Source organism: Pantherophis guttatus, chromosome 7 (genome assembly GCF_059756535.1).
Source record: "Pantherophis guttatus breed Tessera chromosome 7, ASM5975653v1, whole genome shotgun sequence".
NCBI lineage: Eukaryota > Metazoa > Chordata > Lepidosauria > Squamata > Colubridae > Pantherophis > Pantherophis guttatus.
In genome coordinates, this window is record NC_142069.1 from 62,935,447 (window position 1) to 62,959,820 (window position 24,374).

The 24,374-nt window shown below is 37.1% G+C and overlaps 1 protein-coding gene across 10 annotated transcripts in view; it reads left to right on the forward strand.

Annotated features, from left to right (window-relative positions):
* The window catches only part of FOXP2 (forkhead box P2), a 1,221,669-nt gene that overhangs the window by 727,746 nt on the left and 469,549 nt on the right, over positions 1-24,374 (forward strand). For 2 of the 10 annotated variants that reach the window (XM_087874172.1, XM_087874169.1), the window contains exon 1: positions 22,969-23,397. The exons of 2 other annotated variants lie outside the window; for them this stretch is intronic. The gene's annotated coding sequence lies outside the window, so the exon portion shown is untranslated. Of the gene's footprint in view, positions 1-22,968; positions 23,398-23,731; positions 24,154-24,374 lie in introns of those variants that run through there. 6 more of the 10 variants (XM_087874174.1, XM_087874178.1, XM_087874176.1 and 3 more) reach the window with 5 other exon arrangements.

The following is a 24,374-nucleotide window of genomic DNA, read 5'->3' on the forward strand; positions in this document are numbered from 1 at the left end:
CCAGAATTGTCTCCTAGCAAGGTGTAGGGTCTTCAGGAATCGAAAGTGGCTGGCCAATGAGCTGGGTGAACTGTCTATAGAAGTTACCGAACCCCAGGAAGCTTTGAAGTTGCCTACGGGTGTGTGAGGGTTGCCAATCGAGTACTGCTTTCACTTTCCCTGGGTCCATCTCCACACCTCCACTGGAAATTCGGTAGCCCAAGTAATCTAGGGAGGTTTTGTGAAACTCGCACTTTGACAGCTTCGCGTAAAGCTTGGCAGCGAGGAGTTTTTTCAGTACTTGCTGGATAAGTTTCACATGTTCATCAAGTGTCTCACTGAATATGAGAATGTCATCTAAGTAAACGAGGACCCCTTGGTATAGGTACTCATGTAGCACTTCGTTAATGAGTTACATGAACACTGCGGGGGTCCCTTGTAGTCCGAATGGCATGACTTTAAATTGGAAGTTGTTGAGCGGGCAGTTGAAGGCAGTTTTCCACTCATCTCCCTTTCTGATTCTTATGCAATAGTAGGCTTCCCTTCCCACATATTTAATTAAGCCCAAAATTTTCTAACTTTTTGCATAAATGTTAAGCATGATAAAATTTCTCTTGTTATTTATATTTCCATCATAAACTTGAAGTACCCTTATACCTTACCCTTTGACAAGTGGTATGGCATGTCTTTCATGGGAGGGGGAGGGGTGAGGTGTTTTCTTTTTCTTTTTTAAATCAAGTTTTATTGATTGTTTTCTTTCACAAGCACACAAATATTTTATGAACAGAGTATTGACCGTGTGATATCTTATACAACTTATCATATCCAATTTCATTTTACATAGTTATCATTTTTGCCAAAATATTTTTTTTCCATACTTTTTTATCTTATCTTAATACTTCTGTGCTTATTATATAAACAGCATCACCATCTGCCCTCAAATCCTAGTTTCTTAACATTATTTCAATTAGCTATCTTATCTTATCCATTGTTAATCATATATATTCCCTTTTAACTTTCATATTAATTCGTTCTTCATCCTAATAAATTTGAACATGCTCGGGGTTGCCTTTCTCCCATTTCATCTCTCTTGTTTTCCAACAATTCTTCTTCTCCTCTCCTCTCTTTCTCTTCACTCCCTTCTTTTCTTTTTTTTTATAAAAGGTTTTTTATTTTTATTTTTTATCAACATATTCAAATGTACTGTCTTTTGTCTATCATTAATCATTATTCATTCATCTTATTCTTTAACTTCCATTTGCTAATTAGTTGTTCAGGTCTGCTCTTCTACCATCTCCTTCCTTTATTTTAATACAACCTTTCCTTTTCTTCCCTTCTCTCTCCTCTTCAGTTTCTATCTACTTTCCTCATTCCTCCTCTCCTTCCCTTTTCTCCTTCCTCTCCTCTTTCCCCTCTCCTCTCTTCTTCCTCCCTTTCTTACCCTCTCTCCTCCTCTTTCCCCCTTCTTTCTTCCCCTCCTTTTCCCGTTCTTCTTTTCTTCTCTTCTCACCTCCCAACTCTCCTCCCCCCTTTACTCCTCTCCCTTTTTCCATTCCCTTGTTGTTTCCTTTTTCAATTCAATCTGAGATGGTATTCGAGCAGCCCCGATTTCTATTCACATACATCTTCATTTCAAATTCCTTTTTTACTTTATAATTATATCTCTTCTTACATTCCTGTACCTTATTAATCAATCCATGTGTCATCTGGGTATGACATTTTTGTGCCCTCATTCTTCATAATTTATCATCATTTCTTAACACATACATTTATCTTTCCTTTTTCATTTAATTTTAATATATTACAACTTAATCATCCCAAAGTTCTTATCTTTATCATGTTTATTGTCTATACTCATTTTCTATCCATTGATAAAATTTCCCCCATATGTTATAATACTCCGACTCTTCTTTCCCTTTAATTGCCAATGTCAACCTATTCATTTCTGCACATTCCAATATTTTCTTAATTACCTTTTCTTTTGTAGGAATTTTTTGTAGGAATTTTCCAATTTTGTGCAAATATAATTCTCGCTGCCATTATTATATGTATTATCAAATATGTGTGTTCTTTACTATACTTCTCTGAAAAAATACCCAATAGGAACAATTCTGATTTTAAGTCAATATGTTGCTGTGTCATTTTCTCTAGCCATATTCTAATCTTTGCCCAATAGTTTCTCGCTTTTGGACATGTCCACCACATATGATAATATGATCCTGGCATCTGATGACATTTCCAACATTTAGCTGATTTATCTTTAACCATTTTTGCCAATCTTTCTGGTGGCATGTGCCATCTATAAAACATTTTATATAGGTTCTGTTTATATGCTGTGGCCATTGTTAATTTATAATTTCTTTCCCATAATTGCTGCCATTTATCTAACTCAATCGTATATCCAAAATTTTTTGCCCATGCTATCATTGTTTCTTTGACTTGTTCTTCTTCTAACTTCACTTCAATTAAATAACTATACAATTTCCTAATCATTTTTTTTCAGTTCCTGTGAGTATCTCATCCAATACTGTCATTTCCAAGTAAAATTGTTTCTTTTTCAATTCCTCTGTTGCTGATAACATGTCTTTATATCTTATAATATTTCTCATCTTAATAAGATTTGGATGTACAAATGCTTCCATTTTTGAAAGCCATGTTGGTATTTTCAAATAATGTTTCTCTCTAATTTTTCCCCCTACTAGGAATAATGCATTTCTTACATAGTGCCTTTGAAAATAGCTATGTATCTTGTTCTTCCCATACCATAAAAAAGTGTGCCAACCTAGTTGTAGATCATGCCCCTCTAAAGTTAATAGTCTTGTATTTCTCAACACAATCCATTCTTTTATCCAAGATAATGCTGCTGCTTGATAATATAGTTCCCAGTTTGGTAATCCAAATCCTCCTCTTAGGAGACATCTTGTAACATTTTCATATTAATTCTTGCTTTTTTCCCCTGCCATATAAATTTCAATATCATTTTATTCAAATTTTCAAAATATTTCTTTTCCAATTTCATTGATATTGTCTGAAATAAGAACAGCAATCTAGGTAATATGTTCATCTTAATTACTGCTATTCTTCCCATTAATGAAAGTTGCAATTTTCCCCATTTTCCCAAATCTGTTTCGATTTGGCCTTTCAGCTTATAATAATTTTATTTATTTATTTATTTATTTATTTATTTATTTATTTATTTATTTATTTATTAGATTTTTATACCGCCCCCTCTCCCGAAGGACTCGGGGCGGTGAACAGCCAAGATTAAAAAACATACAATATAAACATTAAAATACGTTTAAAACAGAATTAAATCCAAAATGGCTCCCCAATTTAAAACGCCTTACCCATGACCCTATAATTAAAACAGATTTAAAATTTCCACATTTAAAAAGGGGGAAGATTTAGGCCAGGCCAGCTTGATGAAATAGAAGAGTTTTAAGCGCGTGGCGGAAGGTGTGCAGATCCGGGCTCCTCCGTATCTCCGGGGGGAGCTCGTTCCAGATCGTAGGTGCCCCCACAGAGAAGGCTCTCCCCCTAGGGGCCGACAGCCGACATTGTTTGGCCAACGGCACCCAGAGGAGCCCCTCTCTATGGGAGCGTACTGGCCGGTGGGAGGCTATTGGTGGTAGCAGGCGGTCCCGTAAATAACCAGGTCCTAAGCCATGGAGCACTTTAAAGGTGATAACCAAAACCTTGAAGCACACTCAGAAGACCACCGGGAGCCAGTGCAGCTCACGCAGGAGAGGTGTTACATGGGAACTCCATGTCGCTCCCATCACCACCCGCGCGGCCGCACTCTGCGTCAGTTGGAGCCTCAGAGTGCACCTCAAGGGGAACCCCATGTAGAGAGCGTTACAATAGTCCAGACGAGAGGTGACGAGGGCATGAATGACTGTGTGTAGGGAGTCCCAATCTAGAAAGGGACGCAACTGGCGGATCAGGCGAACCTGATGAAAAATCCTCCTGGTCACGGCCGTCAAGTGCTCTTCTAGAGACAGCCATGAATCCAAGAGGACGCCCAAGTTGCGAGCCCTTTGCATGGGGGCCAATGATTCGCCCCCAATAGTCAGCGATGGCACCAGCTGACTATATCGGGACATCGGAAACCACAGCCACTCGGTCTTGGATGGGTTGATCCTGAGCCTGTTCCTCCCCATCCAGATCCGTACGGCCTCCAGGCACTGGGACATCACTTCAAGGGCATCGTTGGGGTGGTCCGGGGTGGAGATGTACAGCTGGGTGTCATCCGCATACTGATGGTACTTCACCCCAAAACCACGGATGATCTCGCCCAGCGGCTTTACATAAATGTTGAACAAAAGGGGCGAGAGGACCGATCCTTGTGGCACCCCACATATGAGGGGCCTCGGGGTCGACCTCTGCCCCCTGTCAACACAGACTGCGACTGGTCAGAGAGAAAGGAGGAGAACCACCTTAGTACGGTGCCTCCCACCCCCAACTCTTCCAACCGGTGCAGCATGATACCATGGTCGATAGTATCAAAAGCCGCTGAGAGATCTAACAGGACCAGGACAGAGGAGCAACCCCTGTCCCAAGCCCTCCAGAGATCATCAACCAACGCGACCAATGCCATTTCCGTGCTGTACCCAGGCCTGAAACCTGACTGGAACAGATCCAGATACGACGCTTCATCCAGGTACTGGGGAAACTGTCCCGCAACCACACTCTCAACAACCTTCGCCACAAAACGAAGGTTGGAGACTGGACGATAATTAGCCAATATTGCCGGGTCCAGGGAAGGCTTCTTGAGGAGGGGCCTCACCACCGCCTCCTTAAGGGCGGCGGGGAAGACACCCTCACCCAAAGAAGCATTTATAATCCCCTGGAGCCAGCCTCGCGTCACCTCCCGGGAAGCCAGCACTAACCAGGAGGGACACGGGTCCAACAAACATGTGGTCGCGTTCAATCTACCCAGAATCCTGTCCACATCATCTGGGGTCACAGGATCAAACTCATCCCAGATAACAGTCTCAAGACCTGCCTCCGTCACTCTCGCTGGATCTACCCAGTCAGAGTCCAGACCTTCCCGAATCTGAGTGATTTTGTCATGCAAATACTGAACAAAATCCTTGGCTCTTCCCTCCAAGGGGTCCTCCCGCACTTCCTGGTGGAGCAGGGAGCGGGTCACCCTAAACAGGGCGGCTGGGCGATTATCTGATGACGCAATAAGAGCAGCAAAATGCATACATTTTGCTGCTTTTATCGCCACTTCATAAGTCCTAATATGGGATCTTACCAGTGTCCGGTCCGATTCAGAAAGACTAGCTCTCCAACTACTCTCTAGGTGTCTTTTCTAGCACTTCATCTCCCTCAGCTCCTCGGTAAACCAAGGAGCCTGGCGAGATCTGCGCCGGGTCAGAGGCCGCAAAGGCACGACTCGATCCAGAGCTCCAGCGGCTGCCCTATCCCAGGCGGCCACTAGGTCTCCAGTCAAGGCATGAGCCAGAACCTCAGGAATTGGCCCAAGCTCCGTCTGGAACCTATCGGGTTCCATCAGGCGCCTGGGGCGGTACCATCTTATTGGTTCCGCCTCCCTGCAGCGGGGTGCCGCAGTTCGAAGGTCAAGGCAAAGGAGAGAGTGATCCGACCATGACAAGGGCTCAATGACTATATCCCCTATCTCAAGATCACTCAACCACTGTCCAGAGACAAAAACCAAGTCCAGTGTGTTTCCCCCTATGTGCGTAGGGTCATGAATTAGCTGGGTCAGGTCCATGGCCGTCATGGAAGCCATGAACTCCCGAGCCACCTCAGACATCTCACCCACGGACGGCAGGTTGAAATCCCCCATGACCATAAATCTGGGAGTATCAACCGCCACTGTGGCGATAAAGTTGAGTAGCTCGGGCAGGGCTGCTGCCACGTGGCAGGGAGCCAGGTACGTGATCAGCAAGCCCATCTGAACCCCATGGCCCCACTTCACAAGGAGGGACTCACAACCAGCCGTCTGAGGTACAGTGGTCTCCCTCGGCCTAAGGCCTTCTCTAATAATAACCGCTACTCCCCCGCCCCTCCCCTGTGACCTCGGCTGATGGAATGTGTGGAAGCCTGGTGGGCACATTTCTACCAGAGGGACCCCTCTCTCCGGGCCCAACCAGGTCTCCGTAATACCTGCCAGGTCCGCTCCCCCCTCCTGAACAAGATCACAGATGAGGGGGGCTTTATTTACTACAGACCTGGCGTTGCACAACATCAGACGAAGGCCCGGGCCATGAGGATCTGTGCAACCTGACGAACGGGTGGAGCCTTGGGGGCCAGAGCACCCTACCGCTTGGAGACAGCGGGTGCGTGCTCCCTTAACATGATATGGCCCCCTGCTCCCGCCATATCTACCCCTCCCACTCACAGTACAGATGGTAAAAACACATTCTGGACAAGCTCGACCCCGCCCCATTGCCCCCGGGTCTCCCACCCGCCCCGCCGCGCGTCATGGCCGGGCCTGACCTTCCCTTGGTGGGTTATCCCCCAAACCCACGACCCTAGTTCCAATACCACCCCCCTCCCCCCTCCCCAAACCCCTTAAAAGATTAGACACAGACAATTTTTAAAAACCCCGCAACCCCCTCTTTGCGACATGCCACCTCTCAGGGTTCCAAAGCCCGTCATCGAGGTATAATTATCTTCTTTGATTGTTGCATATTTTGCTGTTAATTGTATTCCCAAATATCTTACTTTTTTTGTAATCTAAATGTCTAATTTCTCCATTAATTCTCTTTTCTGTTTCTCTGTGATGTTTTTCACCAATATCTTTGTTTTATCTTTATTAATTTTCAATCCTGCCACTTCTCTATTTGTTTTATTAGTTTGGGTCCTACTTCTAACGGCTCCTCTAGAATAAACACTAAATCATCAGCAAATGCTTGTAATTTATACTCTTCTTTTTTATTTTTTGTCTCTTTTATCTCCTCATTTTGTCTTATATTTCTATTTAACACCTCTAACATCAGCACAAATAACAATGGTGATAGAGGACATCCTTGCTTTGTTCCTTTCATAATATTTACTTTCTTCATCATATCTCCATTTATTATTATTTTTGCAAATTGTTTGTTATAGTTTGTCTCAATCATCTTTATAAATCTCTCCCCAAATTCCATAATCTGTAATTGTTTTGTCTTAAATTTCCAATTCACATTATCAGAAGCTTTTTGCGCATCTAAAAACATCAATGCCATTTATTTTTCTGGGTGTGCTTCATAGTATTCTAAAATATTCAGAATCATTCTCATGTTATCTCTAATTTGTCTTTTTGGTAGAAAGCCATTTTGATCTACATGTACAAAATCATTTAACAACCTCTTCAGTCTATTTGCCATTATTGATGCAAATATTTTATAATCCGCATTTAGCAAAGAGATCGGTCTATAGTTTTTAGTAAATCTGCATCCTCCTGCAGTATAAGAGTAATATACGCCTCCATTCACGAGTCAGGTATTTTTGCATTTACTAAAAGGTCATTAAACACTTCCAGCATCATATTACTAAGCACATCCTGGAAAGTTTTATACAATTCTGCTGGTAATCCATCTGGACCTGGTGTTTTGCCATTCTGTCTTTTGATGCTTTCTATTTTTTGATGCTTTCTATCACGTCCATCATCGTTATTCTTCCCTCTAGAGCCTCTTTATATTCTTCTGGTATTTTTGGTAAATTAGACTTTTCTAAATATTGTATAATCTTCTCTTCTGATACTGTCTCTTGTTCATAAAGTCTCTTATAATATTTCTGTACCACTTTTCCCCCCTCATTTCAGTAACATATCTGTCCTCCCTCATCTATTAGTTGATTAATTAGTTTTTTCTCCTTCTCCTTTCTCATTTTATATGCCAGCCATCTACCTGGCTTATTAGCATTTTCAAAAAAGTTGTTTAGACATCTTTATTTGATAAGCCAAGTCTTCTTTTTCAATTAAGTTCATTTCATATTTTTTCAAATCCATTTGGTTTTTAGTCCTCTTGCTTTGTGGGTTTTTTTGCAATTCCATCTCCTGTTACTTGTATTCTTCTTCCAATTTTTTTCTGTGTTTGTCTTTTCTTTTTATTTCTTTTTCCAAAATAGGTCATTGCCAACCCTCCAATATATGCTTTAACTGCATCGAACACATTTTGCAATGAGGTGTCTTCCTTTCTGTTTTCCTTAAAAAAGAAACCTAATTCTTTCTCTACAGATTGTTGAAACTCTTTTTCATTTAATATTGTTTGATTCAATGTCCATCTTAATCTCTTTCTTTGTCCCTTCCATATAATTATAATCGGATTATGGTCAGCCCAAATATTTGTTTCAATGCTTATATCTTGTACATTCGCTAATAAATCAGTTGACATCCACATCATATCTATTCTGGACCATGACTTGTGCCTATTTGAATAAAAAGTATACTGCTTTTTTTTCAAATGTATTTCTCTCCAAACATCTTTAATGCCTATTTGATCTAAATAGAAAAGAGAAAGGACTGGGAGCGTTTTTCTAGGTTTCTTATTAACTTTTGTCATCTTATAGTCCCAATCTACTTCCCTTATCGCATTAAAGTCTCCCATTATGCAAATATTGTCAAATTCAATTTCTATTATTTTCCTGTGCAATTTTCCATAGAATTCTTCTTGTTTATCATTTGGTGCATATATCGCCACCAACAATATTTGTTTATAGTTCATTGTTATTTCCATGATTAAAATCTCCCTTCTTCATCAGCATATATTTGTTTTGGTTCTAATCTCTTTTTAATGTATAATACTACACCTCTTTTGCTTTGATGTGTCAATGCGGTAAACAAATCGCCCAATTTTGGATACTCCAATAATTTTTTGTATTGCTTTCTAATATGAACTTCTTGTAGGCATACAATGTCCATTTTTAATTTTCCCAATTTATTAAAAATTCTTTTCCTTTTTATCACCGAATTCAAACCATTAATATTTATTAATATTGCTTTGGTTTCTTCTTCCATATTTTATTTGTTACTAGTTTTTATTGATCTTGTCGTTCTTATTTCTCTTTGATCCTTGGACTCTTTTGATCTTGCCCCCTCTCTTATTGCCTTTTTTTCTTATTCTTTTGTCATCTCTCTTTTTTGATCTTTTTCTTTCACCACTTCATCTTGGACTTTACTTTCATTTTCCTCTCTCAATCTTTGTTCTTCTTGGGGCCCCAAATATTGGTCATAAAATAATTCCGCTTTCTCTATCGAGTCCAGTCTATGTCTTTGCGCTTGCCAATAAACCAATATTCCTTCTGGTATTAACCATCTGAAATTTACTCCTTTTTGGATTAAGAGTTTTGTCAGAAATTGATATTCTCTCCTCAGATCTCACACTCTTCTGGGTATCTGTTTCAGCACCACAATTTCTTTGTCTTTATATATATATATTTTTATTGCAAAAGTTTTACAATTACATTTTCACCCCTTTCCCCCCCCCCTCAACCCACCCCAAACTTCCCAACCTCCCTAACCCACCCTAACCCTCCCCTCCCCCCAGACTTCCGCACAATATACTCATATCAGGTAAAAAAAAAAAACCTCCTTTGTATAAAACTTGTATAAAACTTGAACCCCTCCCTCCCCCTTATAATTTTTCATCTTCATTACATTAAAATATTTCTATCTTAATATAACATTTTCAAATAAAAGCTATTTGATACTTCCTAGTTTGATATTTGTTCTGAACATAATTTATCCACTTTTTCCATTCCCATTCATAAGTCTCTTGTGAACAGTCTTTTAAATATGCTGAAATCTTCGCCATCTCTGCAAAACTGGCCATCTTCAAAATCCATTCCTCGATAGTGGGCAAAGCTTCATTCTTTCAGTATTTACCTATCAACAATCTCGCTGCTGTTATCATGTACAATATCAATTTTGTTTCACCCAATGTAAAACCCTTAACTATACCCAATAAAAACAATTGTGGAGAAAATTGAATTTTTTTCTTCAAAACATTCTGCATGACCCACCAAATTTTTATCCAAAAAGCCTTAACTTTCCTACAAGTCCACCAAACATGATAATACGTAGCATCTAAACAATCACATCTCCAACATTTTGGCTGAACATTAGGGTACATACACGACAATTTTTTGGGGTCTAAATGCCATCTATAAAACATTTTATAAAAATTTTCCCTCAAATTCTGTGACTGTGTGAATTTAACATTCTGAACCTAAATTTTTTCCCATGTTTCCAACATCACTGGTTCCTCAAAATTTTGTGCCCACTTAATCATACAATCTTTAACCAATTCAGTTTCTGAATCCCTTTCTAACAAAACATTATAAAGCCTTTTAATATGCATTGGACCTTTCTCTTTTATGTATCTAACCAATTCTTCCTCATGCAACATAATACCAGTTTTTTGGTCCTCTTTCCATCTCAATTGTAGTTGATTATATTGTAACCAAGTTAAGTTAATCCCTTCGTCCAACAGTGTCTGTAATGTCTTCAACTGCCATCTGCCTGCATCTGTAAAAAGAACCTCTTTGTATAAAAACCCCCCGAGTGACATTATATTTGTATTCCACATAATATGACCAAGATCCAGCCATAGCGGTATTTTAAAATCCCATTTGAATCGGTGCTTCTTCCAAACTCTCATCAAAGAATCTCTAAGTATATGGCTTTTAAATACTTTATCCACTTTGTTGTCATAAAATAAGTAAGCATCCAAATTCAAGATCAAAACTTTCTATATTCAGTATTCCAGTCTTTTTCCTTCCAAACCAATCACTTGCTAGAGTCAAAGCTGCTGCTTCATAATATAACTGTAGGTTTGGAAGTTTAAGGCTTCCCCTTTCTGGAACATCTTGCATAATTTTCAATTTCACTCTCGGTTTTTTCTCGTTCCAGACAAACTTATTCACTCCAGTTTGCCACACTTTCAGTTGTTTATCACTTTTAAGCACCGGAATCATTTGAAACAGAAAAAGAAATCTTGGCAAAATGTTCATCTTAACTGCTGCTATTCTTCCAAGTAAAGACAGCTGCAGTTTTTTCCAAGTCTCCATATCTTTCTGCACCTCTTGCCACAACACCTCATAATTATTTTGAAACAGTTTCATATTTGATTCTGCAACCTGAACTCCTAGATATTTTACCTTTGGTACAATCTCAAAACCTGCCCTCCTTTCAAGCTCGTGTTTACGATCTTGTGTCATATTTTTAACTATCATCTTAGTTTTTTTCTGGTTCAGTCTAAAACCTGAAACTTTACCATAGTCTTGTATAATGTCCTTCATCTGGATTATTGATTCCATTGGCTGTGTTAGGGTAACGACCAGATCATCTGCAAATGCCTTTATTCTGTAATCCTCTTGCCTTATCATTATACCTTTCAAGATATTAGAGTCCCGTATTGTATTTAACAAGACTTCTAGTGTTAGAATAAATAGCAGTGGGGATAACGGACATCCCTGTCTTGTTCCTTTTTCAATTTTAAACTCTGTTGTCAAACTTCCATTAATAATAATCTGTGCCTTTTGCTCTTGGTAAATTGCTGAAACCGCTTGTATAAATTGGTCCCCAAAGTCCATCTTTTTTAAAGTCTTTAATAGAAATTTCCAATCCACTCTATCAAAGGCCTTTTCCGCATCCAAAAAGACCAGCACTGCAGGTACCTGTTTATTCCTCTCAAGATATTCCAATAAGTCTATTACTTGCCTTACATTATCCTTCATATATCTACCCTCGATAAATCCCGCTTGATCATCATGAATCACCTTTTGGATTACTGGCATCAACCTGTTGGCTAGTACTTTTGCATAAATTTTATAATCAGTATTCAGAAGAGATATTGGTCTATAATTCTCCGGTTTTTTAGGACCTGCTTGCTCTTTTGGTATCAAAGAAATATAAGCTGTTGTCCATGATGGGGGTTTTTACCCCCTTGTTGAATATTACAAAATATTGTAATATCTCTAAGTTGTTCCACCATTTCTGCTTGCGAAGTTTTATAATACACTGCAGTCAAACCATCCGTTCCAGGAGCTTTAGCTGTTTTTAATTGTTTAATTGCTACTATTATCTCCTCCTCTGTTATAGGATAATTCATTCTTTCCTTTTGTTGGTCAGTAATTTTTGTAACTCTTTTATTATCTAAGTATTTTTCTATAAGTCCATTCTGCACATCATCTTTAGCATATAGTTTAGTATAATAGTCCACAAAAGCTTCTTTAATTAATTTTTGTTGAAAGATTTCTTTCCCTCCAATATCAATACTATCAATAGTCCGTATACTCTGCTTTTTCCTTAATGTGTAGGCCAACCATCTGCCCGGTTTATTGGCATTACAAAATGTATTATGCTTCGCATATTGTAAGTTTGCTGCAACTTGTTCCGCCATAAGCATTTGAAATTGGTCTTTCAAAAGTTTTATAACACCACGTATTCTTTCATCTGTTGGGTTTTTAATAAGTAGCTGTTCTTTGTTCTTTATTTCTACTTCCAATTCAGATCTTTTCTTTTGTTGAATCAATCTATGTTTAGAGTTCATATAAATGAGCACCCCTCTCATATAAGCTTTGCTCGCATCCCACACAATTTCAATTGGGGTACCTTTATTCAAATTTATTTCAAAAAATTCTTTCAAGTGCTTTTTAAGTTCTATTATATTTTTTTCATATCTGAACAAGTTTTCATTTATTCTCCAAGAGCGTCGCTCAGTCTTACCCATCTCGATTTCTATCCATACTGGGCTATGGTCGGTCAAAGTTCTTGGGAAAATCTTTGTTCTTTTTGTCTTAACAAGTAAATCATCTGACAACAAAATAAAGTCAATCCTAGAGAAGGATCTATGTCTGTCGGAAAAAAAAGTATAGTCCAATTCTTTTGGATTATGTATTCTCCAAATATCTTTTAATTCCAAGTCTTCTTTCATATCAAAAAAAGTCTGTGGTAATCTGATCCTGGATTTCGCCAAACTCTTTTTATCTAGTTTAGAATCAATTACTCCATTCCAATCTTTGTCTTTATATATATATTTTTTAGTATTTCTTGCTAGCTGTAATATTTCTGTTTTTATTGCTTTCCTGGTAAATCTTACATGCACTTCTCTTGGCAGTTTATTTCTCATTGCATATCGAGTATGCACTCTGTATATCTCATCAATCCCATTTAATATCTTTAAATGGGACATTTAAATGCACGGGCATAAATGTGAGGATGGTCATAAGTGTGAGGACCAGTCAAAAGTGCGAGGACCTGTCAGAAATGACTTTTTTCAGCCCTCTGAGTAGTCCCTATACACATAGCCATGGCCACCCGGTCACATGCCAGCTAGCCACGCCCACCCAGTCACATGACCTCCAAGCCATGCCCACAATGGTGTCCCGCTTTACCAATGTTAAAATCTGGTCACCTTATTCTTAACAACCATGTCACTCATTTCACAATTGCTTCTCTTCACCATGGTGACAAGATAGGGAGAAAAACGTAACATGTGAGGACAGTCGTAAGTTCGAGGACTGGTCAAAAGTGCGAGGACCAGTCAAAAATAACTTTTTCAGCCCTCTGAGTAGTCCATATGCACAAAAGGACTACCCAGAGGGCTGAAAAAAATGATTTCTGACAGGTCCTCGCAAATCAAAGATTTCTGAGACCAATGGTGAATACTTAAATTTCAGTAGTCACCAATCCCAGTCTTAAAATGAGTTTAGAATCAGTGGGAGTCACTGATAACAATGAACTAACTAGCTACTGATAATGAGTCCAATCCTGCCTTTCTTTTTCTTCTGTCCAAGTTTTGCAAGTACTTTTTCCAGGTATATGTTTTATTCCAAAGTAACCATTATTGTTAGGGAAAAAATGGGTCTTCTAAGCAATTTTAAAAGACACTGTCAGAATGACTTTGCTCTCAGCCTCCCTTGTGGCTCCTTGAAAAGCATTCCCCCCCCCACCTATGCAAATGAAAAGAATAAGCTTAAAAATCCTAGCCTTTTAAAATTGAAAATATGGAGAATTGGGAGGATGAATTTGAGACACTAAGGGAGATGTTTCAAAAAGTAAGGGAGGCATTTAAGGAAAATAAACAAGCAGAGAATTGGTTAGCTTGCAAAAAAAGAAAGAGAAAAGATGAATGAGAAGCAAGAGAAACAAGTAGATAATATTGAAAAGGAAATAATTGAAAAAAGATAAAGATGATTACACTGGGTTCAATAGAAAAAATGGGAAAAGATGAACTATACTGCTAATAATTAAAAAGATGAGGGGAAATTTTGAGAAATATACTTGATAAATGAAAGGAAGACCGGGGTTGCCTGGACTCCATAGTGGAAAATATAAAATTGAAAATGAATACAGCAATAGAGAGGGATGAAGGAAGAAGAGAGATGGAAGAGAGAAGGAAGAGAAGGGAGGAAGGAAGGGAAGGGAAATTAGAGTAAGAGGGAAGGTAAGAGAGGGAGGAAGAGAGGAGGAGAAGGAGAAAGGAAGAGGAAGTAGGGAGGAGAAGAAGGGGGGAGAGAAAGTAAGAAGGAAAGAAAAGAGAGAGGTGGTAGGTTTGAGGAGAAAGATTGCTGTACAATAAAAAAGATGAAAGGAAAGAAAGGCAACCCCAAACAAATTTAAAGATATTAAGATAAAGAATGAATTGTTAAACTTTAAAGAATAAAAGAGAACAAATATGAATAAATAGCAATAATTAGAAACACACATACAAACATACAATATATTTTCTTTGAACAGAGTATTTGGCCGGTTCACAAATTTAAACAGTGTTTAGTCATTTCAAGTAAATTTACAATTTCTATATTTCCTTTTTCCCATATTTATTCCTCATCTATTTTTTTAAAAAACCAATATTACCCTTCATCCTCATCTCTAATCTTAATCAAATTCAATTTTTCCCTTCTATTCTATATTATACCCCTTCCCATTGTCATCTGTTTTTAAATCCATCCTCACATTGGTTAATTATGTAATATTACAGTTGTTTAATACAAATTCAACATTTTAATATAAATCAATTAGTTATATAACTATCTTTTTTGTATATTAATCAATATGAACATGAATATTCCAATTATTTCCATGCCATCCAATTTCTTACAAATCAATTAATTATATTTACTGATAATAATAAACCAAATAATTTCCCCCATATATTCCTCCAAACCACAACTTAACCATTTCTGCTTTCAACACAATATACAATTAATAGTATCTCAATTATTACAATTCCCTAGTTAAATAGAGCTTTTTTTCTTTTGTGTTTTAAAATCTTGAACTTCCTCTTTTGCCCTAAATTTCCCATTGTTTGTACCTACCTTTTTTGGTGAGGAAAAAGAAAATAAATCTGCCTCTTTCTAATGTTCCAACGTAACAGCCAAAGCCTGTTTTACTTCCAGTTTCGTTTTCAGCTTGATTTGCATAAGGAGAAAAAAAATCTGCTCCAGCAATTTAGCTCTTTGCAGCAAGCTGCAGAGCCCTTCGCAAAACAGCTGAGAGCAAATCAGCTGAGAATCGAGAGGCAGATCTAATCAATTAGCCTATGCTGAAGTTGAAAGGAGTTGTTTTTTCTTGCTGTTTGCTTGCAAGGAGGTAACTGCTGCGAGGCACAGGCCAAAAGGTGGGGGCCACCCTCCTTGCACTTAGCGCCCCCCTGTCACCCCCTTTTGCCTCTAGCGCCCCCGTGCCGCCCCCCTTGCCTCTTACCGCCCCCTAAGGTATGGTACCGCCCACTTTGGGAACCACTGGCTTAACTACTTAAGTACTTAACAACCGGTTCTACCAAAGTAGAATCCCACCACTGGGTCTACCCATTTATTTTTGCAGACACCAGTATACTCATTTGTTTTCTTTTAACACTGATCAGCTGTAGGGTGGGCCTTTGAAGCCCCGTGGCAAGAGTTTAAACAGTTTTTTTTCCCTCTAGCCATTAGCTGGGACTCAGGAGGCAGCAATAGATTGGGGGTGGGGCCAAATAAAAGGTAAGAATAATGCGGGGGTGGGTGGGGCCCCAGAACCAGTTTTCCAATGGTCTTAGGCGATCCCTGGGAAAGGGTCGTTCGACCCCCAAAGCGGTCGCGACCCACAGGTTGAGAACCACTGTGTTAACACATCCTGCAAACTTCAGTTGTCTGTACAAGAATTTTTTTTAATTTTGGCATAGTGATTTATTTTTCTTTTCCATTAGCTATCAGTGTCTGAGTATTTTGGCTAAAATTTGTTTTTCAAGTTCAAAATTTGTTTAATTTTTTTGTCAAGTTGTTCTTTCAAGTACTTTTTGTAAGTCAAAGCTACAAATATTCAGGATAATAGTAAGAGACCCCTTACTATTATGTGCAATTATAGCTTGCACAAAATGAAGATTGTGAAGCACAATACTCTGCTGATGTTATTTTGGTAAGACAGAATCGCCATAATCTTTTTATGCTGCATAAAGTAGTTTCTTTAACTTATCTGATGCTAGAATAAATTAGTTACAGTCCTTCTGGCTTTTATTCTTTATATTCTTCTTTTTGGTCTTGGCTGATAAATTAGCATACAATGTAAGGGTAATTCTTCACATTGGTATAGATAGATGTCTGCAGGGAATGGGAGAAATGGGGGCAAATGATGAAATGTGCATGACAGCACTGCAGTGCAAACTCCAGCTCTTATATACATTTGCATGTGATGTCTCAGAAAAATCTTGGATCTTGTATTGTCATATCACAATGCATTTTTGTGAGTTTAGCATCATTGTAGTAAAATATGTTGATATTGATCGCCATTGGTAATAGTCTTGATTTATATTGTAAATTCGTCATTTATTTCAAATATCTACAACTTTACCACAATAGTATGGTATCGTGGTTAATATGTTAGACTGGAGAAACTTGGGTTCCAATCTACCCTCAGACATGGAAGCTGGGTAACCACTAGATGATAAATAATATGTGATTTCTGGGATACACTCTTTGAACACTCAAACTAATGTTAAAACTATGTCTACTATTCTTCTTATATTGCTCCTTTAAATAATTGCCTATTATTCATATTTCATAATTAGTTATAAGTCTTAACTAATTGTTTCATTGCCTTTATTTTTTCATTTATTAGTCATGAAATTTCTTGCAGTTAAAGGAGGGGGAGAACAAGATAAACTTATAAAGTTTATTCAGAATTTTTGTAAACAGATGCCACTCAAGTAGCTTAGATTGAAGAAATATGCTTATGTTTGGCCAGAATTTTTTGTTCTTAGAACCTTGGTCAACTATTTTGTTGCCAAACTCTGTCAAAACATTTCTGTTTCTGCATATCATCATAACCTTGCTAAATCTTAAGCCCAACTGACAATTTCTCAGTACTATTTCCTAAACTATTTAAAATATGCAATACCTGCAGAGGGAGCTCAAAGCATTTGTTTTGGGTGGGGCTTCAAATAGAAGTTTACAATTTATTAATTTAGAAAGAAATGTATCATATGCTGCCCATATTGCAGAAAGCTTTGTTATTTACCTTGGTATGTGAATTTACAACAAAGCTGTACACTTGTACAAAACAGCCTTAGGGAACATTTCTCCTGCCAGTAGATGGAAGAACATGCATTAGAATTTTAGTTTTTATACATTTACATAAACAAACTTTTTTTTTTTTTTTGCTTTACCCAGCCTTTTCCAATGTAGGAAGGTATAATCTAGTTAAAGAATGCATTGTTACATTGTTTTAATTTCACTGGGAGATTTATACTTGTTTCAAAAACATTTATTTGTAGTTAATGAAGCTTAAAAATTAACTTGGAACATGTAATGCCTTCCATATTTATAAATGTGTATACTAACATTCTCATAATACAATGCAAGTTATAAAATACATACAATTTTCAAAACCTTTTTCTTTTTTGTATTTTTGTAGAATTATCTAGAGGTAGTTATTCTATTTCTCCCCAGTTGATGCTTTCATATATTTTTTGAAGGAAAAAAAAAACATTTGAGTAGAAGCAATGTGTCCCATTCAAAACTTTTATAAGAGCCTTATATGTGCAAGTTTCAGGTACAGAAGATATTATAAGAAATGGCTCGAAAGGAGACTCTTTTATCAATATTATCACAAAATACATACTTTCTGGTCAGTTAATTATCTAAACAGTGTTTAAACTTGGACTTGGACAAATAGCTTAAGTGTTAGTTAAGTACATATTCATCCTTGTAAAAATGCCAGAAATCGAAATGTAATAAAGATTTGGCTAGATTGGGAATCATTAGAAAGAAAAAACTGGAATCATTTAATATACATGAAAAACCATAAACTATTTTTTCTCATACAAGGAATTTGACAAAGTAATTTGAGGGCCAAAAAAAATACACTGTTTGTAATTCTAGCAAGAAAGGGGAACCTGAAGAGTTTAGTAGCAGAAAATATGCACTTAATCAAAACTTAATTCACAACAAATCATAAATAAAAACCTGGAACATGAAGAAGAATATAAGGAAAGTTCAGGCGACTAGTAGCATAAACAAAAGAGAAACATCCATAAGAACAGGGTTTCATGGAGATATTTCAATTTGATGACTTAATCTTAATGAATAATTGGACATTTATTGTAGCTAAATATATTTGAAGCAAGAGGAAAGGAAATATTTTATTCAACATGGCCTCCTAATTCTTTACTCACTAGCCATACATTTGGACTTCTTGGGAATCCTCATTGATGCAATCAAACTTGTTTGCAAATAACTGGGTATTTATATTTTCCTTCTCCATGCAAGTTTTTGGAAGAAGTTTCTATTCAATGTTTTTATGAGAATAGTAATAAAAAGTATTATGAGAATAAAAATAATAAAAATAATATATTGCTAATGCTATGATTCCCCGGGGGATGCTTTAGCCCTGGATTTTGTAAATTAAATATGGGGCTGAACTAATGGCTCAAAAGCCTCCACCTTGTTTTATAATAGGAAAGCAAGATTTGTTTTAATAAGCGTGCAAACCTGTTTCATTGTTGATAACCATAATTTACTTTTGCCAAATCCTACAACATTGCCAAGGCAAAGCTGACAGCTTGCCTATTTTCCTTAGTTTTCACTGAAGTAATGAGAAGTAATAGTAAACATGTCACCAACAGTTGAAGCTGGTGGAATAGAGTGAGGTTAAGGATGCCAGCAAATTAGTACTCTTTCTCTTGTGCAGTGTTCTACTGCTTGATACACAGTAGCCTTGCTTGAGCAACCAAACATTTTTAAAGCCAGTGTTTTCCAGAGGGAGGGGGAGGGAGGGAGGGAGAGAGAGAGAGAGAGAGAGAGAGAACAATTCAGAAATAATGTAATACTTGTAAGGCACACAGTAAGAAACTATAGCTCTATAAATGGACAGTTCTGCAGCAGTGTATTGATGGAGTGCAACAGTAGAAACAATTTATATGCTATTGTAAACATGGAGTTGCAATCACATGTGATAAGAGATAACAGGTTAATACACTATATATTAAGTATACATGAGTATTAAGCAGCGTTGTCTATGTAGAATCAGATTCGAATTGCTTAATATTCTTGATTTTGCCATATGTTGGGTTACGTTTTATCATTCTGTAGGAAGAGCATTTCTTCACTGAAATAGTTCCAAAAGTATTAGTATGTAACACTATGGAATGAATGGAATGAAGGTGCCCTCTCTCTCGCTGTCTCTTTCTCTCTCTCTCTCCACATACAGAGCTTATATGGAATGATTGGCACAAACATAATTTAGAACCATTGTTCAAGCTTACAGTTGTACAGGTGCATCATGCTTTTCAGTGCTAAATTGGTTTTCAACTTTTTAATACCATTCTTTTCAATGTTTTAGGTATCTTCAAAAGTAAAATTATCCTGCCATACAATAGTATAAACTAGAAATGTTAGAGAAGTTATTTTAAAATCTGATTGCCAAATCTGATTTGCTAGAAGATTAACACCATGATTAATCTATTCAAACATCATATCATTTAGTTTAAATTAAATGAAGAATATGATATATCATAAACATATGTATTTCCCACATTGGAAAAAAAAGATCTTTTAGAACATTAATGTCAAATAATGCTCAATTGGTCTATATGTAATAGCTGATATTTAGCACAGTGAAAATGCTGATGGTTTTCTGTTCAATTACTACTTGATGCTACTTTAAATTGTGAGTGATATGCTATTTTTAATATTAAAAATGCATTTATACAGAGGTTAAATTTAATGATTCTTAAATTTAAAAAATATGGTTAGCATAAATTTATGTATAGTATGTTCTTCTCCATTATCTCACTTTTCTTGGTATCTGTAATTACTTTAAAAAGAGGATTAATTAAAGCATTGTGATATAAATACATTGCTGCATAACCTTTCAAACCTATCTTTTCCTTTTTTCTGTTTTTCAATATAAAATACATTATATGGTTAATTAATAATTTTACAATTTCTAAAGTGCAGTGGGACTTGCACAGAGCTTACACTCTCCTTGATTACTCTATACTCACAGATCTCTGATCTTTCTGAACATAGAAGCTTTGCTTCTAGATATGTTGAAGAAGAGATGGCACCCAACTGTTGCAAACACTGACACTTGTCCAGAGGATTACAACTCTGATCATGCAGCGTGTGAGGGGAAGAGGGAGGAGGATCTTGACCTGCTCTATGTTCCTTTGCATAATTGTTTCTGGAGGCAAAAGGGCAGAAAAGGTTCAGCATTAGAGAAGCATATTTGACAGGAAGTTGTCATTTGAAAACAGTTTGCATTGCCTGTCATCTTTTGTTTGGAAGAAAACAGGCTGTGGCATAAAACCTGTCACTGCCAGCGGGAGCTTTTGTGCACCCTGGAGTGTCTATCCCAAGCAGTGGTAACCTTTAGACTAGGCTATCGAAGTGGTTAGTGAGAACTTTTTCTGGAGGGTCTTTATTTATATATACATACTGCAGTGGCCTCTCTGCCAAAAGACCAGTTCAGAAATGTGTTGACAATTTATGACAGCAATACCTGAAATTTCTAATGATGGTCCTGTTTCTATAAGAAAGGAAAAATATTATCTTTCCTATATTCCTACTATTCTGTGTGCTAGCTACTATAAGACAAATTTGAAAAGACAGGCACTCTTGTTTGGAAAACACATTTTAAGCACCATTAAAGGATGATGTATAGCAAGAAGATGTACTTGGAAACAATAGATAAAAAGAAATTATTAAAACATTTTCATTTAATTTATCCCATAAATTATGTATTAGATACATTATATATCGGGACTTGTAAATTGCTCATAACCTTTAGCTTCCTCTTGATACATATAAGTATGTACCTACTGTAGATAAAATTCGGATGAAGGAAAACTAGCAACATTAAGTATGCACTGTACCTTTCATGTGTGTGTATAATATGCGCTCATGTACCCACATGTGCAGAGATCAATAAAATCTGTCCTTTTTCTTAAGAGATTTAGAAATGTTTCTGCTTTGTTTACATTTTGTTAAGATTGTGTCATCTTGATAAATGCCTAGCCTAGTCAGAAAAAGGAAGGCTTAAACTGAAGGTGAATGTCATTTTAACCAGCCAAACTTGACGTACCTCTGATATAGCTTTGTGGAAGAGACACCTATTGCTTGATAGCTTTGTGAAACTGTTGCCTACAGAGATGGGCTCTTGACACTGTCTGCCAGCCTCAGGCTGTCCGCTTTGTGTCGGCTTTAATTGAAAATTAATAGTTAGGGGGTTGCTATGGAAATGATACCATTGCTTGCAGACAGCAAACCCTGCTTTTTGCAAAGAGACACTAGTGGTATTGTTTGTCCTTGTTGACCTCAGAAGTTCAAAAGCCTGGAGGAGGAAAGGAGATGCAAATATTTTACTTACAAAAAATAATTTGCATATTTATAACATTGTCTTTAAATATAGAGTTAGCAATATATAGGAACTTTCGTGAGTATATGATTTTAAAGCTTTTAAATGTTATATGAAATGTGAAGCACGCTGCTTTAAAATGGGATGAAATACATTATTTAAAAAGCATGTTTAGTTTCTCTGTCAACCTAGTAGATAGATGGAATATTTCTTCTGAATAGTAAATAATGAAATTATTTTTTTTAATCCTTTGGATTTCATTAGAATAGAGTAGTATTAGAATTAGAACTCTACAATTTTTTCAGCAGGAAATCCTTAAAAAAACTATTTGGGATGAAATAGTATGCAAATTAAGAATGTGATAATAATGTAAGGAAAAATTCTTGTTAAGAGTAAAATGGAACAAAGATTTATTTGCAATGATCATGTGGTTGAGCTTTTCATTTGCTTTGTTCGTTCTTATCCAGCATGTAATTAGATATATTGCCATATTATAAATTAGTGAACATCACTTCTGTTTTATAAAGGTGTACTTTTCCAGATAAAGGTTTTCCTTTGAAGAAATACTACAAACATTTTTGAAAAGTAAAGTAGTTTAAATTCAAAATGGGGAGGGGGAAAGAAACTAACATAGAATATTAAACTGTTCTCTATCACTGTGCTAAAGAATAAGTGCTTTCTCTTCCTTTCAGAGGAGGTGGAGAACAGTGTAGCCTCAGGGGTTGAAGGTGAAATGTGAAATTTTCTGTAATTACTTACCCAAAATGTCTGTATTAAAGGCTATTAGAAGCAGTTATTTTAAGTACTTCTTCCCTTCCTCTATTTAGTATTTAAATGTGTTACAAAAAGTAGAGGCAGATGGTATTAATCTAAAAGGAACAGCTAAAAGATAGTTTAAGTCAGTTGCGGGAGTGGTTTATGGCTACAGATTGTCTGCCAAATGTTCAGCCATACCTATATCTCTCCTAGGATAAGTTGTAAGCAGTGTGTTCTTAAAAAGCCAGTCCGCTCATACCACCCTTCAGCTTAAAACTGAGCATCGTTAGTCTTTCTCCAGAAGTGAAGGCCATAAAACAAAAAGTTGGCGTGCATTGCTAAGGTGTAACTGCAAGGAAACTAGCTTGCATTGTAGAGATGGGGAGGAGGAGGGACATCCTGCAAAAAATCTTTGACTTACTTGTTCTAGCAAGCTGGCTTTTATTGAGTTTGAGTTTCTGTACTTCTTGGCCCTAGCACTTCGAAGCTAGCTCCCCCCCCCCCGCTTTTATTCTGATGTGTCTACATAAACATTGGTAGTATACCTACAGTATAAAATCTCCATGTGGTGTTGTGAGCTGGTAGCAGATGGACTTTCTTTTGCATCTGCTGTATACAGATTTGGCTTTGTACTCTTTTCCTGGGGGAGAAAAAGTCTTTCTTCTCTGCTAGTTGATTCCTGTTTTTGTGAAGCAGCTAAGAAAACATCTGTGGCAGGCAGGAAAAAAATGACAAAGGATTGACAAACACCATTAGCTGAAAAATTTTCCATTTCATTGCAACTATGCATTGTTTATTTTACTGTAAATATCTTAATACATCTTCCTCTGAACATGCTGGCAAAGAGATGGAGCACTGTGATTTCAATTAAGGTTAGTAATTGATGGTATCTGGTGTTCAAAGGCTGAGACTTGATTAACATCTACTTGGACAAATTGTCATTGTGAAGTGGTTTCGATGTGAATTGAAGATTATTTTTCTCCCGCTTATCTGATGTTGTGGCTGTGAAATGCCTGTCTTTACTTTGCTTATTTTTGTTAAAATACTTCCTTTGGCTGTAAATTGCAGAGCATTGGAGCTTTACCAAAAGTACACTGCATAATAGCAGGCTTGTCCTAATAAGGGAAACAAGAAGTATATTTATCACAGACATGAAAGACATGAAAGACTTTTGAGATTCAAACTGCTTGCTATTGAACAAAAAAGAAAAAAGAAGCACTTATTTTAGAAAGATTATGGTAAGCATGCTGGCTCAGTGTTGAACCTTTGTCACCCCTCACGTTGCACACCAAAGACATACCCTAGTGATTAAATGCTGATTTTGTGTATGATTGTCCACAGACGCCAAAACAATCACAGAGCAGCTTGATTTGTTTTAATTACTAGCACAAGATGCCATCAGTCTGGGACGTGATCGGGCAGAGGTGTACTCACAGTAGTGTAAATACTGCTGTAAATAGTTGCCTGGTGGTAGCTTTGACAGTGAGCTAGCTTCTGAGTTTCCCTCTCCTGAAACCGGGCTTTCTGTATCTGGCTGTTTTAATTTCTCTCTCCCCAACCACCCTCCATAACCAAACTCCTATGAAGTTAAGGCTGGGAAGTTATTTTCTGTAACCTCTTGAGATAAGGTAGGTTAATGTTGATTTCTTTATTTGTTTACTTTCAGTCAGAGTAAAAGTGTGTGTTTGTGTGTGAGTATGAGAGAGAAAGAGAGTTTGGAAGGGGTGTCTGAGAGTTTTTGTGAGCGTTTTGCTGGTAGACATGAAATTGCCTTACTTTTGAAATTTGTTTTGTTTTCCTTTCACCGGGGATCTCTTTCTATTTAAAAACAAACAAACTAGAGTATTGT